Genomic DNA, 14,169 nt, shown 5'->3' with positions numbered 1-14,169 from the left:
TATTTTTCTAATTGATATGTAAAATTTGATAGCCTTTGCTGATGAATATTAAATCCCACGTATTACATGGAAATAATTAATATTTATTGGCGAAGAGAACGAGGAAATCAAATTTCACGTGTGAGTGGTAAAATTCCGAAAAATTCACACACGGTATAATATATTGTATATGGGCTAATAATATATTTATAACGACATTACCAATAAGATCCAAATAATATATCATTTATCTCGAGATCGTTGTACTTGGTAATTAATAATAATAGCTATGGTACATCTTTAATTCAGTTTCCAATGTTGTTATTCTTCCAACAGTATTCGATTTTTTTGTTACTATCAAATTTTCGTCTTTCTTATTAATGACAGTAATTATAATGATAAAAAAAACTGTACGTCCACAAGTACATGCTTACATCACCGAACACAACGTTCAGATGATTTTGTAACGTACGGATATGTAATCTGTTGGAGTGCGTTTGCGTGTACGTCCGAAAGCAATATATTAAATGGCCGATGTCAAAGTGCTCTTTTTTTTTTCGTCTAATTACCAGGCACGCCCATGCAGATATAATCAACCCTTTTTGCGAACGCTGAAGTCTATTTCCAGTACGTTTCACAACCCGCGACGTTGGATTCCCGTCTAAAAGAAAACGGCGTTTTCCTTTTTTGTTCCGACTCTGTCTTCAATGGAGCTCTTGGAGCTGAATTTTCTTTAGACTTTAATGATCGTCGCCTACGTTTTGCGCGTAGGTGCAAAAGCGATTGAGCCTTTACGTCGCGCTTACGACCTCGCCGTTAGCCTCGGGAATTGGTGCTAAACGCGAAATAATGTGCCAATCTCTGCACTGTTAAGTCGAGTATTTACCTTGAGATCGAGCACTTCTTAAATTTTGCTCTGTTTTTTTTTTTGTTTTTTTTTTTTTTTTGTTTAGAACGGAGCTGCTCTATAAGAAACTTAAGATTTCAGATTAATTCTACGCTATTGAAATATTCTCTATTTTGCATTTCGTGTTTCATATTCCATTCGACACACCATTCGATCCGCGTGAGTTATAAATAAAAAAAAAAGTCCATTCTATTCTTATCTTATCATCTCACAGGCGATATATTCCTATGTGACGCTCGTCCACTAAAACGCAGCTGCGAATACGTTTGCATGATCAACGATCGCGTGTAGATGGAACGAACAATTGTCTGCTTGCCAAAGTAGACATCGCGAGTACTCCACTTGATTATTTAGACAATTGTCGCTCCATGAAAGAGAAACGACGGACAGTCGTTTTTATCACAGTGGGAGGATTGTACTGGTTCGTGACAGAATTAAAAAATGATGCAGCGAGAGTCTGACTCGGAAAGTATGCAGCAACCCGCAGACGAAAATACATTATTTACGTAACAGCTACGTAAACGATTCCATTCTATGCGACACTGGTAGCGGATTGTTCATCACCGGCAAGGACAAGTTGGTCAAAATTATTTTAGATCAAAAGTATCGGCTCCAATGATACTTGGATAAAAGGATTACGAACTTCAAGAGTAACGCAAAATAAATTTCCTCCAACTTTAACGATCACGATAAAAGTCGCGCAGAGTAAAAGTGTTGATATCTAACTATCGAAGTTCAGATCACACCTGCGCGTAAAATATTCCAGGTACGAGATAAAAAATAATGTTTCAATGTAATGGACGTTTCAAATGCGTTCTAGTTCATGTTCGGAAAGTAACTTTATTCCATATCCTAGCCAAGCGAAGCATTTTAAAATAGTTTTATACAGTAAACGAAATAATACCATCGTAGAATTTTGCAAATTTAATTCGATTATGACATTATTTCATGTCGAATACGACTAAATCAATAATCGCATTTGAGACTGCACTTAAATGAGACCAAGCAATGATTAACGATTCAACGAAATCTAAATAGTAGCTCGAGTCAGATTTTATTTACGGAATCGACACGAATTCTAAAGAGCAAGAAATAGTTCTATTATACCGCAAACGGTACACAATTTCGCACCTTGCAACGGAACACTACTTAACACGAAATTTCACCAGGAATTGGTGGGTGTCTGAATTCCAAAGGTCCCCGAAAACCACGGAAATCCGTGGAAGATTTTCGAGTGGGCGTAAAAAGCGCAGCTTGCATAAACGAGCACGACGAAAAGAGATGTAGGTCGTTGGTGGAACGCGTCAAAGGTTTCGCAACGATATTAACGCTTAACGTTACAATAGACCCGCGACGCGTGCTCAATTATTCATGAGACTTTCGTCGGGACTGGATTTCGTTGGATGTTTGCCCCGAGACCCCGGACAATTTAGAAACAAGTACGTCGGTGCCCTTCGATACGTCGTTCGAATTCCACGGCCGCGAATCTGGACTAACTACTTTTACACAACTGGTAAACCGAGCTTCTCGTAACCTTATACAAGCAAAACCTCAGAAGGGGATCATTCATACGCCCGAGGTTATTTATACGATTCCAAACGGATTAAGATTGCCGTACCGAATCCCACGATTCCTTCCAACCACTAACTATCGTTGTTCTCGCGTAATTTTGGATGCGATAAGTTGATCGCAGACGTTTTCAAGGGTACGTGGTACATTATTATCATCGGTTCAATAGAACTCCACTCGGTAGAAAGTTCGTTAAATCGATGATAAGCACGTAGAGCATACGTGACGGATAACATACTACTGAAATTCGGAATTCTACATCACACTTTCGCGACTATGAATTTACGTAAATACACTGTTGTGATCGTGAATCACGATTGTAATTTGTGATTTGTGAATTCAATACAATATTCACGTCTAGCACAGCCGATACTTTCATCATTACTTTAATGAAATTGTACATGTATAAAATTCACAATGACAAACGTATCAAGGAAAATAGGATGTCGAATATATTCGGACACCATACTCTAAGAATTATTTAATCGGTATGCTTCAGCACGGTGAAATTCATTAGAGGGTACAGGCCCTCTATGAGAAGGTAAATCGAAAATGTAAAATGGAAGTCCTTTTACGAAACTACGTTTTCGGTGGGGATGCGTATGGTCTTGACAACGTAAGCTTTGATATCACGGGGATCGTCCTCCGCAGGTTTCCGACATAACTGAACGCAAAACGTGCAAAGTTACGGATTAACGTACCTCGCGAAAATGTTACAACCTCCCTCACGTTCCTGGTACTGTTAATTAATGCGTCGAAAATAATATCGACTTTAGAACGGTGCGCGAATTCGTTTGCTAAATTTCTGTTTCTTCTATTTCGGTAACACGGACTAACTATTAGATATTGTTTCGCAAAACAAACGAAGGTATACGTGTCAGGCCGGAAACCGCCGGGGTCGTGTCTGCATTTGACACAGGACCGCAATCGTACAACCAATACGACAGATGACATTTCTGTCAATCGAAACATTTAGCGTTAATAGATAAAAACATTGTATACATAAAGAAATGGATATCTATCTGTAGCGTACCCGAATATTTGTAATTAAAAAAAAAAAAATGCAAAATCTCTAAAGATGAGTTTCTTGAAATATTTAGAATGTATCAAGTATAGAACCGAAGGGAGCAGAAGTTCTTCAATTTATATTAGTAAATTCCACTTATGAACAATTCTAAACAGATAATCGTGTTTGCCTTTGGAAAAAAGGGGAAAAGAAAAGAGAGGCTAGGTAAACGATAAACGAACGTCAAACGGGAGGTTTAAAGTCTCCGTTGAAATTGGTGTATCGACCGCTGCAGATAATATCGTTCGCCGTGACCGGTTCGATTGCACGCGATCGATCGTAAACGTAACGACGTCGAAGTCGTCTTTGTCACTTGTCGTCTTTGTTCCTGGCAAGGAAAAATTGATTTCGCAAGAAACGGAGAATAACACGCGAGGGAAATACGACGAAGACGACGAAGAGGCTGAGTAAGAAGACGAGGGAAGACACAGAGAGGCGGGGATGGAGCCGAAGAAAAGTAGGAGGCAAGAGCCTGGCCGGTGTGTTTTGCTCCGTTCCTTTGTGTTCGTGCAAGTGGACGATTCGTTGACCCGCAGCTGCAATTCCTTTGAGCTTTTATGTCGGCTCAATTGGCCGGCAGAAGTTGTCGACGCATCAAGAAAGAACCTGTTCTCCAATGCCGCACAGCGCGGGCTTTTCTGTCTATTTCATACGTAATACCGATAAAACCGAGCGTTTATGGGTCAATGCAGTTCCAACGCCAGTCACGGTACCTCGAAATAAACGTAAACACAAATTGCACACTCGTCTGACGTGCTGTAGATTATGTCTTGATCGACGGGAGGTATCGAGGCGATGAAGCAATACGTCCTCGATGACGGCAACGCCGCCAAATACGATTGGCGGGGCCGGTGAAATTTTTTGATTGACATTTTTCACCCCGTTCCTCGTCGAACAGGTGGAGAGGAAAACATTCGAAATTGGTGCTAACCGAGATTTTAATAATATTTGACAAACACCTGTCGCCTGTAATCGTTTAACCATAGGACGGGCGATATTTCGACTTCTCCATCATCCGAGTTGTTTTATACTCCACGGCTCTTTTTTTTTTTTTGCGGTGCACATTTATTTTTCATCGCATCGACGGTTCCGTCGATTCGTCGACGAGCAAAGAGTTATAGGAATTTTTTTTTGCAGACGATCCGGTAATACGATCGATAATTTTGGGGTTTCGAGCAAGCTATTGTGTTCGAAATAACTAAATTAACATATACAGTGAATCCACTGAAATGAACCTATAGGAAGATGTAATTATCCAGCAGTAAACAGTGATTGAAAACAGAAAGGGGTTTTAATGTTTGAAAATTCCGTTGATATCTGTATGTAAATTGTATCGAGTTAATTATCATATCAAAGATAGAAGGAAAGTGTACGTATATATTATATATAAAAATTAAAAGAATGTAAATATCGAATTATATTTGCTCACACAATATTTTGCTCGAATGTCATTGCGAAAGTTATTGTCCAAGAAACGTAGAAATGCGTACGCGAAATCATCGGACTTTAAATTTGGAGAATGCTATCAAGATTTTCACCTGGCTTTGTTTTGAAGGCTTTTGGCAAGGAAAACCATGGATAGAGTTCGAGGAGATTAACATTTTAAACGTAGATCCGTTCCTGTTCATCGTTCGCATTCGTCTAAACACGTAGAATCCAGACATAATAAGAACGAGTCGTGAGTCATCTACACAACACATGTCAACGTTTTTGCGCTTGCCTAACATTTCTTACGCATACCGTGGAGCAAGATGTATTGCTCAGCATGAAACCGTAATAATAAACTCGAACGTGCTATCAATAGCTACTTCTCCGAACGTAAGTATCACGTTGAGGAATAAGAAATAGTTACTTTATAAATGATCGAACAATTATTTAATATTCGTCCACTGTTTCGAGAATTCTAGCCATAATGTATTTTTACTTTACTCTCTTTAAAAACTTTGAATATAAATAAGAATATTGATCAAAACTAGAGATTTATTTTAGTTGCACGAAAGTGTACAATAACTTTTTAATGCGCGTACGGGACGATATACGATATTTAATACACGGCGTATAAGTTCTACAATGATGTATAAAACTTTCTGAGTGTTATCGAGCGGGCAATGCTTGCGTGGATCTGTTACCTTCCTTTCCAGCCGACCGTCTTCGGTTATTGATCTGTATGTACCGAAAGATATACTAAATCAATTTACCAGCTATCCGGTATGGTATACCTTCGAGTTGGAGAAGTTACGGAATAAAAAGTTGGCGCATAAAGAATTTAAGAGATCAAACCTTTCCAGTAACTACATCAACTTTTCTTATCTCCGATCCGAATGTAAACCCTTGTCAAAACAATGTTATAAACAGTATCGTAGACGTATAGAATCCACTGCGTGCTGGTACACCGACGTGTTTTAGAATTCTATCAAAGATACAAATTTCAGCCTTATTCCCACGTACTCGATTTTTTTCTTTACTTTCGTTCGATCTACCCGTTCGCGCTGCATTATCATAATTTGTTCTAATTTTGCCAAGCAACGTTTACGTCTCGCTCCTCTTCGCTTTTCTTCCGCCTCTTTTTACCGCGAACCTACTTCGACCTCTTTCCTTGTCGTCGCGTTTATTATGTTGAGTGGTGCATCAAAAGCGTACAGTAAATAAATAAATAACACTCAACGTAGTCCTTGGTAATTTCCCCTCCCACGTATCAAGAATCTAATACCCGTAAATAAGCGATTAAACAAACCAGCAAAGCATTCCTATGATCAAGGACGACGTTGCGCGATTTCCGTGGAATAAAAGTTCCGTTCGCGCGTTTCAATAATTCCCCGGCAGCGGTTTATTTCCCTCCGGGGGGCAGGTAAAAGAACGGCATCGTAGGTGTTCCTAATCGATGGAACGCATCGAACAGGAGAATTCGCGCGTGCGAAGAGCACGTGCGAGGCTTTCCTCGCCGATAAACAACGTCAATCGAGAGATACCCCGGCAACCTGTATCCGGCGCAAACAATAGAACGGGGGGGGGAAATCGAGCACGCCTGTCGATATTCTTCGCAAAGTGGTTTATCGTCCGCGAAGATCGCGGAGATCAATTTGGAGATAACGCCTGTTATCCCGAAAAACACGGGGAACGAAACGCGTGATCTGTCGATGCACCAGGCGCAAGAGGCGAAGAGTCCCTGTCGGAGGAAATTACTGAACCGGGACGAACGGTATAACCCCCATCGGCTACCGAACACTCCAAATAAGTGAAAACAAACGCGATGCCCCGTTCCAGATAATGGTTTAACTGTACCTGTTCCCCGACGATCTCCAGACCAACGTGGAGGAACGGGAGCTCGAATCATGGAAGGCATCAAACATCTTCCTCTTCATCGTCTTCGACGTTATAGCGCGTAACACGGGAACGGACAATTATTGGCGCTCAACGAAACTCGCAAGTGTACGGGGAGAATGCGCCAACACGTTTATGGGATTTGATATCGATGCTCGCTGGGTTTATTTTTTAACAGGCTTATTTCACTTTTGTCAACGATATCTGCTCGTGGCATTTTTGTCTCTTTAACACGTTATCTTTTTTTTTTTTTTTATCAATGGTCCTGTAAGGAGCTCGGGTACCTCGGGTTCGCCAAACCCGTACTACAATTGCGACCAAGCGCAATTGCAGCCCCTGAGGGATTGATATCGATGCGTTTAGTATGTTTTGTTTGATTCCACTTTTTATACCGGCTTACTCTGGAGGTTACGACGGAGTTACTGGAGCACGATGAGACTTTAGAATTTTTTCTTTTGAAGGGCGAGTACATAATTTTTTATTGTACGTTTATGCATCGCCTTAAAAACATACGTTGAGCGATAGATGTACTAAATTTGATTGGAATCATTTGATTTGCGTGGAAATTATGACCTCATTTCTCGGACTGATAGACGAGGTATCATTGACCTCTGAGAAAACGCCCCCGAAAGGGTACGCTGGATTCGTTTGAGTCCGTCTGCGTTACCACGCATGCACTGTGGTAATCCTCTGTGGGAATATTCTCAGAAGGTAAGCATGCACGATTATAAAATGATTCGAAATGGAATGAAACAGAGTTTGTTTGAAATTACTCGAGTGAGACGGGCAAGTGTTCATCGCTCCACTCGAAGTAAGCGAAAACTGTCACGATGCTCGATCGAGATAATGGTTTGACAGTACCATTCACCGACAACCTTGAAACCAACGAGGAGAAACGCGAGTGCAATACGAACGGTCGCCGCTGTTGAATCATGGACACCATCTTTTACGTTCTTCGCTAGAGAAGCGTGTAACTCGAGGAAAGAACGATCATTTAAGTACGACAAAATTTACAGAGATACTCGAGCAGTGTGTGAAACGGTCAAAATTGATGTATTCGATAGGTGCACCTTTTCAAAAAAGTAATATTATTCGTCCAACACGATCGCGTGTAAATCGAATAAATTCAAGCTAAACTCCCGAGTGAAAAATATCTTCTCGAATATTTATCAACTGCCTAACAGTATCCACGCAAAACTCTAAAGTTACTAAATTTTACTTTAAAGGTCAGATCTCCGTAAGAGTTATGAGTTCACGGCGCGCAGAAGGTATCTCGTTGACCCCTGAAAAGATATCTCCGCGGAGTGCACTCGGTTTAAACGATCCCGTCCACCGTGGACCGGCAATCCTCCCCGGTGATATTTAGATTAGAGAATCACTCGTTCTTCCCGGACTTCAACGATACGTAATTGCCAAATCAACCGAAATGGAAACGCAAAGTTCGCTACGAAACCGCTCAACAGGGACGCATGCCGTGTTCATCCACGAATCGTGACACTCGGAGTAAGTGAAAATAGTCTGGTTGGCCATCGAGGATAATGGTTTGACAACCATCAGCCACCACAGAAATCTGGTAAAACGATAGCGTAACATTGTGTGCCCATCCCCCCGCTCCCGCACCCCCTCCGCCCCCCCCCCTCTCTCTCTACCCATCTCCCTTTCTGTGTCACGATGGGGCACGTTTGGTCGGGTATCGTCCCGATTAACATTGTTGCTGCAACTACGCCAAAGTTCTCCGGCACTCTTGGAGAAATTCTGCACGTAGAGCGAGGGAGGAGGGATACATGCACGCCGAACTCGTTCGTAACGAGTTCGCCGAGTCTCCGGAGCACGACGTACCTCGTACACGCCTAGATTCCTGCCAACTAACGGACCGATCCGACCGTGGTGGATCTTTGCGTCGCGGCACACTCGCGAAATCCTCCTTTGTCCCCAAAACACTGGCTGCGAGCCGCTGATAGACACTCGGGCGAGCACGGAAATAGAAGCCCCCGAGCGACGTCACCGACGACGGAGTTCGGCGTAACGCTCCATGAATGTTTTCCCGCCCCGGTTAAGACGATCAGATTCACTCGAAACCAGTTCCGCGCGTCGAGCAACCGAGAGAGACTCGCTTGCGTGTCGACCGAGTTCACTCGCGATACTAACCCGTGCCTCGCCACTTGTGCACGCTGGAGAACGGACTCTTGTACCGGTTAACGATACTCCCGGTGCGGTCATCCCTCCTTTTCCGACTCGACGGTCCGTCCGCATTCGTCGTCGCGCTCGTGTCCTCGTCGCTCGCCACGGTGTAAACGCGGTATCCTCTTTCCACTCGTTCCCTTTCAGATCATTCGGCGAAGACGGTTTCAACGACACGTGAGTCGATCCTGCGAGAAAGCCTCCTCCGGAGTACGCGATTTCGGTTTGGTGCTCCCACCGTCCCATGCGGGTTTGGGTACCCGGATTGAAGGCGACTTTGACGCTGGCGATTACAGGAGCGAGGGAGCTCTCGCACTCGATAACGGCGTCCAAGCGTCCCTGGGTTTCACAGGAGTGACTTGTGATCGAGTCAATAAATAACGACCTCTCAGCGTCGCGGGAGGAATATTTTTCGTGGCACTTTTCGTATTTCTGTTTGAGAAATGGGTTAGGTTTTTTGGTGTGATTTTATTTATTAGATTGACAGGTTCGATACACATATAATCTGTCAGTGTCTATCCGATAGAGAAGCAATATAAAGAATTTTAAAAATGGTATGTACGTAATGACGGTTGAATAATAAAGTTGGAAATAAGAGTATCAAAGTTCTTTAATCGATTAAAGAGAATTAGAAAATCAACGAGCACGAAACACATTCTGAATTATAAAAATAAACTAGACATGTATGCATGTAAGACTATTGTTTGCTACACATGTGCGTTGAGCAATTGTTTGTCGAGGTTTACAGGTAACGGTATATTTATCCTCTGGCAATAAAACGATTGGCGGTGGGAGTTATTGCGTTAAATCGCTAACGCATTGTGCACATACAGACGGACTGTTAGCAGATAACGTCGGGTACTTTTACAGGATTTTACGTATGCAGGTATTTTTCAGTTGGAACCGATATTTCACCTTCGAAACACGTTCGAAACAATCGCGGTAAACGAGCGGCAACTAGTGAAATCATTTTTAGCTTAATTATACGACGAGAATAAACATCGAACATAATTGTCTCCCAATGAAATACTTTCACCCGCATTAGCAACTTCGTGTAACGAGGGTTGCGTAGCCGCAGGCGCTTTTACGCTCGGCGAATTGTAGATTATTATCCGGAAGCGGTAACATTCGCAGTCGCAAATTGATATAAACTTGTTTCGTTATTTCGGCGCGGGGAATCTATATTTGTGAAAAATGGCGTGGATTTTTATCACCGTACCCGTGTATTATACCTTTATTCGTTAATTAATAAAGTAATGCGTTCCGTATCGCTGAATCGGTATTTCGTACGATTCATACATCCGCGAACGTGATATACAGTTACCTGCAAAAATATGCTCCTCATTCATAAAGTGTAATGTATTTTACATATTTAAACTATTTCAAAGTTAGAATTACCAATTCTAATTCACCTGTATATAGAACTTTATCGATACTCTTCGAAAATAAATTGAATTTTCCCGTCAAATTTGAATATACTGTGAACAATGAATTAGGGAAATTTTGGTATCGGATATGAACTTTAATTATTTTCTATTCGCGTTCTGGCCATGTAATAATGCTCGTCCATGTTGTTAATAAATGTGGATATTAGTTTCTATAAGCGAAAATTCGTTAACGATGTATATTTTCCTATACATAATATTAACGATCATTCATTTTCGATCATGGGCATATTCCGATGAAAGAAAAGAGAATTATTTAATTCGTACTAAAATTTGAAGAAGTAAAACATACGCGATAAACTTATTTTGAATAATTAGATAAAACAACTGTGAATCGCGAATACATTGTTACACACGTTTCTTTTGTTCGCCGTCTTTTATTCAAATGGAACTTTCCCTGCTTCCGATCAAAACTGATAAAATACGGGAAATATATCGCGCGTAGGAGTTGGGTGGATACTTTTGCGAGTAACTGTGTATTGTATTCAAGAGAACTCTCGGTAATGGTGTTGGCGAACAAGTTTAAATTATCTGGCGAAAATAACTCGTTAAATTTTCACTTTGTTTGCTGTATTGTCTAGTTTAATTATGCAACTGCTGGTCAAAGAAGCTTTTAGATTTCACAGAGAACGTCACGTGAGAGTGCACTTGAAACGGTCACGCTGCATAATGTTCTTTGGCGTGAAATATCGAGGAATTTATAGACACGGGGGACACGAATAATGCTGGATCTATGTAATCCGGCTCCACTTCATTGTCGAGAGGCGATAGAACAAACAAGCTCAGCGTTTCTCCAATGAAAAAGATACTTCTCTCTCATTTCGTACCCTCCCCCCGGCTTTGCAGCTCCTTCTAGGACGATTCATGCATCTTGCATTTCGAGAAGTCCGAAGAAATTAATGATGTCTTCCATGACCCTCGAGAACTCCTTGGGTCCTCGTTCTCTTTTGATCACGGCGTTGGAATTAATTCCAGAGATCCAGACACCACCGTTGTCGACCAACGTCGCCATTGTGTTTATCGTTGTAGGTGCACCTCAGAAATTTGTCGATCAAGTTCGATCGACGACCATTGTCGACGGCCTTGTTTTTTTAATCGGCTTTTCATGTTATCCCTCAAAAGACCATTATTCTCTTCCATTCAGCCAATTCTTTTTTATTTCGACGCAGTGTCGCGTTGACAACGTTCTAGATTTTTTTTTTTTATTAAAGAAGGAAAGAAATATACACGTGCCTACTTTTGAATTATGGGACACGAATGATATATAAACGTTACCTAACCATACGATTGTAAAGAGAGCTATTTATTAGCAATTCTTCGAGCAAAACTTTTCCGAATTTTCAAGAATTTCACAGAAAAAAAGGGGAATGGGTATTGTTTAGAGGTGAAACCGTGAAAAAAGAATAGGTTTTGAGGGGGGTTCAGGTATGTAATAAAAGAAAGGATAAAGAGTCGAGGAAAATTAAGAAAATTAATGAATCTAAGAGAAAAATGTTCCAAGAGCTAAGGAAAAATTTCTAGAAAAATCCACACCGGTGCACAGCGGAGCTGGATTCGCATAAATTCAAATTGGAATTTAAAATGCCAAATAATCTCGAATGGAAGATTTCCAAACGCCAATGGAATCTTTCCCCGAATAAAGAAAAAAAAAAAAAAAAAAAGAGAACACGCGAACGCATAGGTGGAACTTTTCGTTCGATGATGTCGCATTATTTATCGCCACCAATTTAAAGGCAAAAATATTCCGGCATATTTCATTTGCCGGAGAATTTAACCGATGATACGATTCGCGAAAACAGGAATCCAACGTGATTTATTTCTGTAGCCGTAAAGCCTCTCCCACAATAAAGAATTCATTCGATTTCAAATATCCAAGTGGTCTTTAATTCTTTCTCTATCTCGATAGAGGATAATGCCGAATGGAGCAATATTTCAAACTCCAGGAAAAATAACTGCCCGTAACGAACGAACTAATGAATGTCGATTTCATATCTACACGTTAATAACCTCCCTATTTTCCTATCAATTCGATGCGCGGAGGCTGCAAAAATTACTGGTACATCGTTCAGTTTGAAACAAAACTCAATGTGAAATTGAAATTGATATTTGCGAGTTGAATGATCGCGTTAGAAACCTTGTGAATCGAGACTAAAATATTATCTAAAATATTTTGATTATTGAATTTCTTATTCGCGATGAGATATCTCGTCACTTGAGCGCCGAATAACGAGAACTTCCAAATACTAATGTATGGAAGAAATTAATCTATACTTAAAGTACGGTTGAAAATTATCACAATCAAATAAATCGAACTAGATATCACGACCGAAAGTATCGCTTTATTAAGAATATGCAAAGATTGATTAAATTACGCGATAATTCTGGCGTGAAACACGAATCCGTGTCGACGGAAGCGGACGCGTCGGTGATGAAAAAAATTCCTGGAATCGATACGGTGTTCAACAAGTAGCACCGCGTCGTAAGGTTTCGTTCTTGTAAAATTGACGCAACGGAGCCCTGTTACATCCGCGAACGATAAGGCCGCAGAAATGTTTCTATATTTCACGGGCATCTTATTATTGGCGTGGGGTTACGTAACTTTATAACCCACACGTTTCGTGCCACGTGATCGTCGGCGTCGATTGAATCGATTTTGGCGATTGATCGACCGCGAACGTTTCCTCGGATACGATTCGCGTTTCCTTGCTGCACTTTATTAATGTCGTCGTTGCGACCACGCCACGATGCTCACCGTCCGAATAAAAAATTCAACGCTTAACGATCGCCGAGCGCGCCTGTTAATTAACTGTGTAAACAAGATACGTATCGGAGGTTAGCGACCTTCGAGGTTGTGCGATTCGTTCGTTGCGAAATTATGTACGGACAGGCAATGAAAATATCACGAGTTTCTTTTTAATTTTCAAAATCGCACGGGAAATTTCTTGGACGAAATGGAAAAGTACTTACGCGACGACAAACTCGAAGAGAACGTTTACGTTACTGCCGGGTATTACCGAATTTAAACGGAGCAAGGGAATTGTCTGTTACGCGTACGAGATGAATGTGGTCATATTCGTGCTCGTGTAGACTGAAAAATTACCATGACAATTTTTACATTAATCTTAATATGCGGTAGTACGTCATAAATAGTCTAGTTAGCCTCGAAGAATACAAGAAATCCATAATTCACGATACGTGAATTACTACACCAACCTCCAAACATACGATGAGAACCAACTCGTTGGAGTTGAAAACGTATCACACGCCAGCCTGCATAGACTAACATATTAAAGTTCTATAATTTTTAATCCGGCTTTCGCGCTAAATATACATTTCCACTTTAACCACAGTATTCGCACGTCCACGCAACATGGCGCCCGCCCGGAGGATCTCCGAAAATTGTATCGAACGTGTAGGTCAGCTGGGCACGGGCAATATAATTCCACGGGGAAATTTGGCACCCCTCTACCCCCTCTCAAACCCCGATAGCAGCACCTTTGTGTCAAAAAGTTTCCAGTAACTTATATCCGCGTCAACCGTAATATAGTAACCGAGCGTTGCGCTAGGTCAAGACTAATTGCATCGTATGTATCGCGCCCGGGTGACGTGATTGCGTCGAGACTTCAACTTTCATAAAAATTTCCAAGCAACGTGTCCCCCGCGGAGCCGAGCGTGTGTTTCCTCTCTTTCTTTTTTTTTTT

General features: G+C 41.3%; 1 protein-coding gene across 5 annotated transcripts in view; it reads right to left on the bottom strand.

Moving 5' to 3' along the window:
* LOC128895987 (choline transporter-like protein 1) overlaps positions 1-10,237 on the bottom strand; it is a 49,398-nt gene extending 39,161 nt beyond the window's left edge. For 2 of the 5 annotated variants that reach the window (XM_054159070.1, XM_054159071.1), the window contains exon 1: positions 8,682-10,235. The gene's annotated coding sequence lies outside the window, so the exon portion shown is untranslated. Of the gene's footprint in view, positions 1-8,681 lie in introns of all 5 variants that reach the window. The other 3 variants (XM_054159072.1, XM_054159066.1, XM_054159074.1) reach the window with 3 other exon arrangements.
* Between the last annotated feature and the right edge of the window lie 3,932 nt (positions 10,238-14,169).

Source organism: Hylaeus anthracinus, unplaced genomic scaffold (assembly GCF_026225885.1).
Source record: "Hylaeus anthracinus isolate JK02 unplaced genomic scaffold, UHH_iyHylAnth1.0_haploid 5, whole genome shotgun sequence".
NCBI lineage: Eukaryota > Metazoa > Arthropoda > Insecta > Hymenoptera > Colletidae > Hylaeus > Hylaeus anthracinus.
The sequence above is the reverse complement of the archived record's forward strand: the minus strand, read 5'-3'. Positions and strand labels throughout refer to the sequence as shown.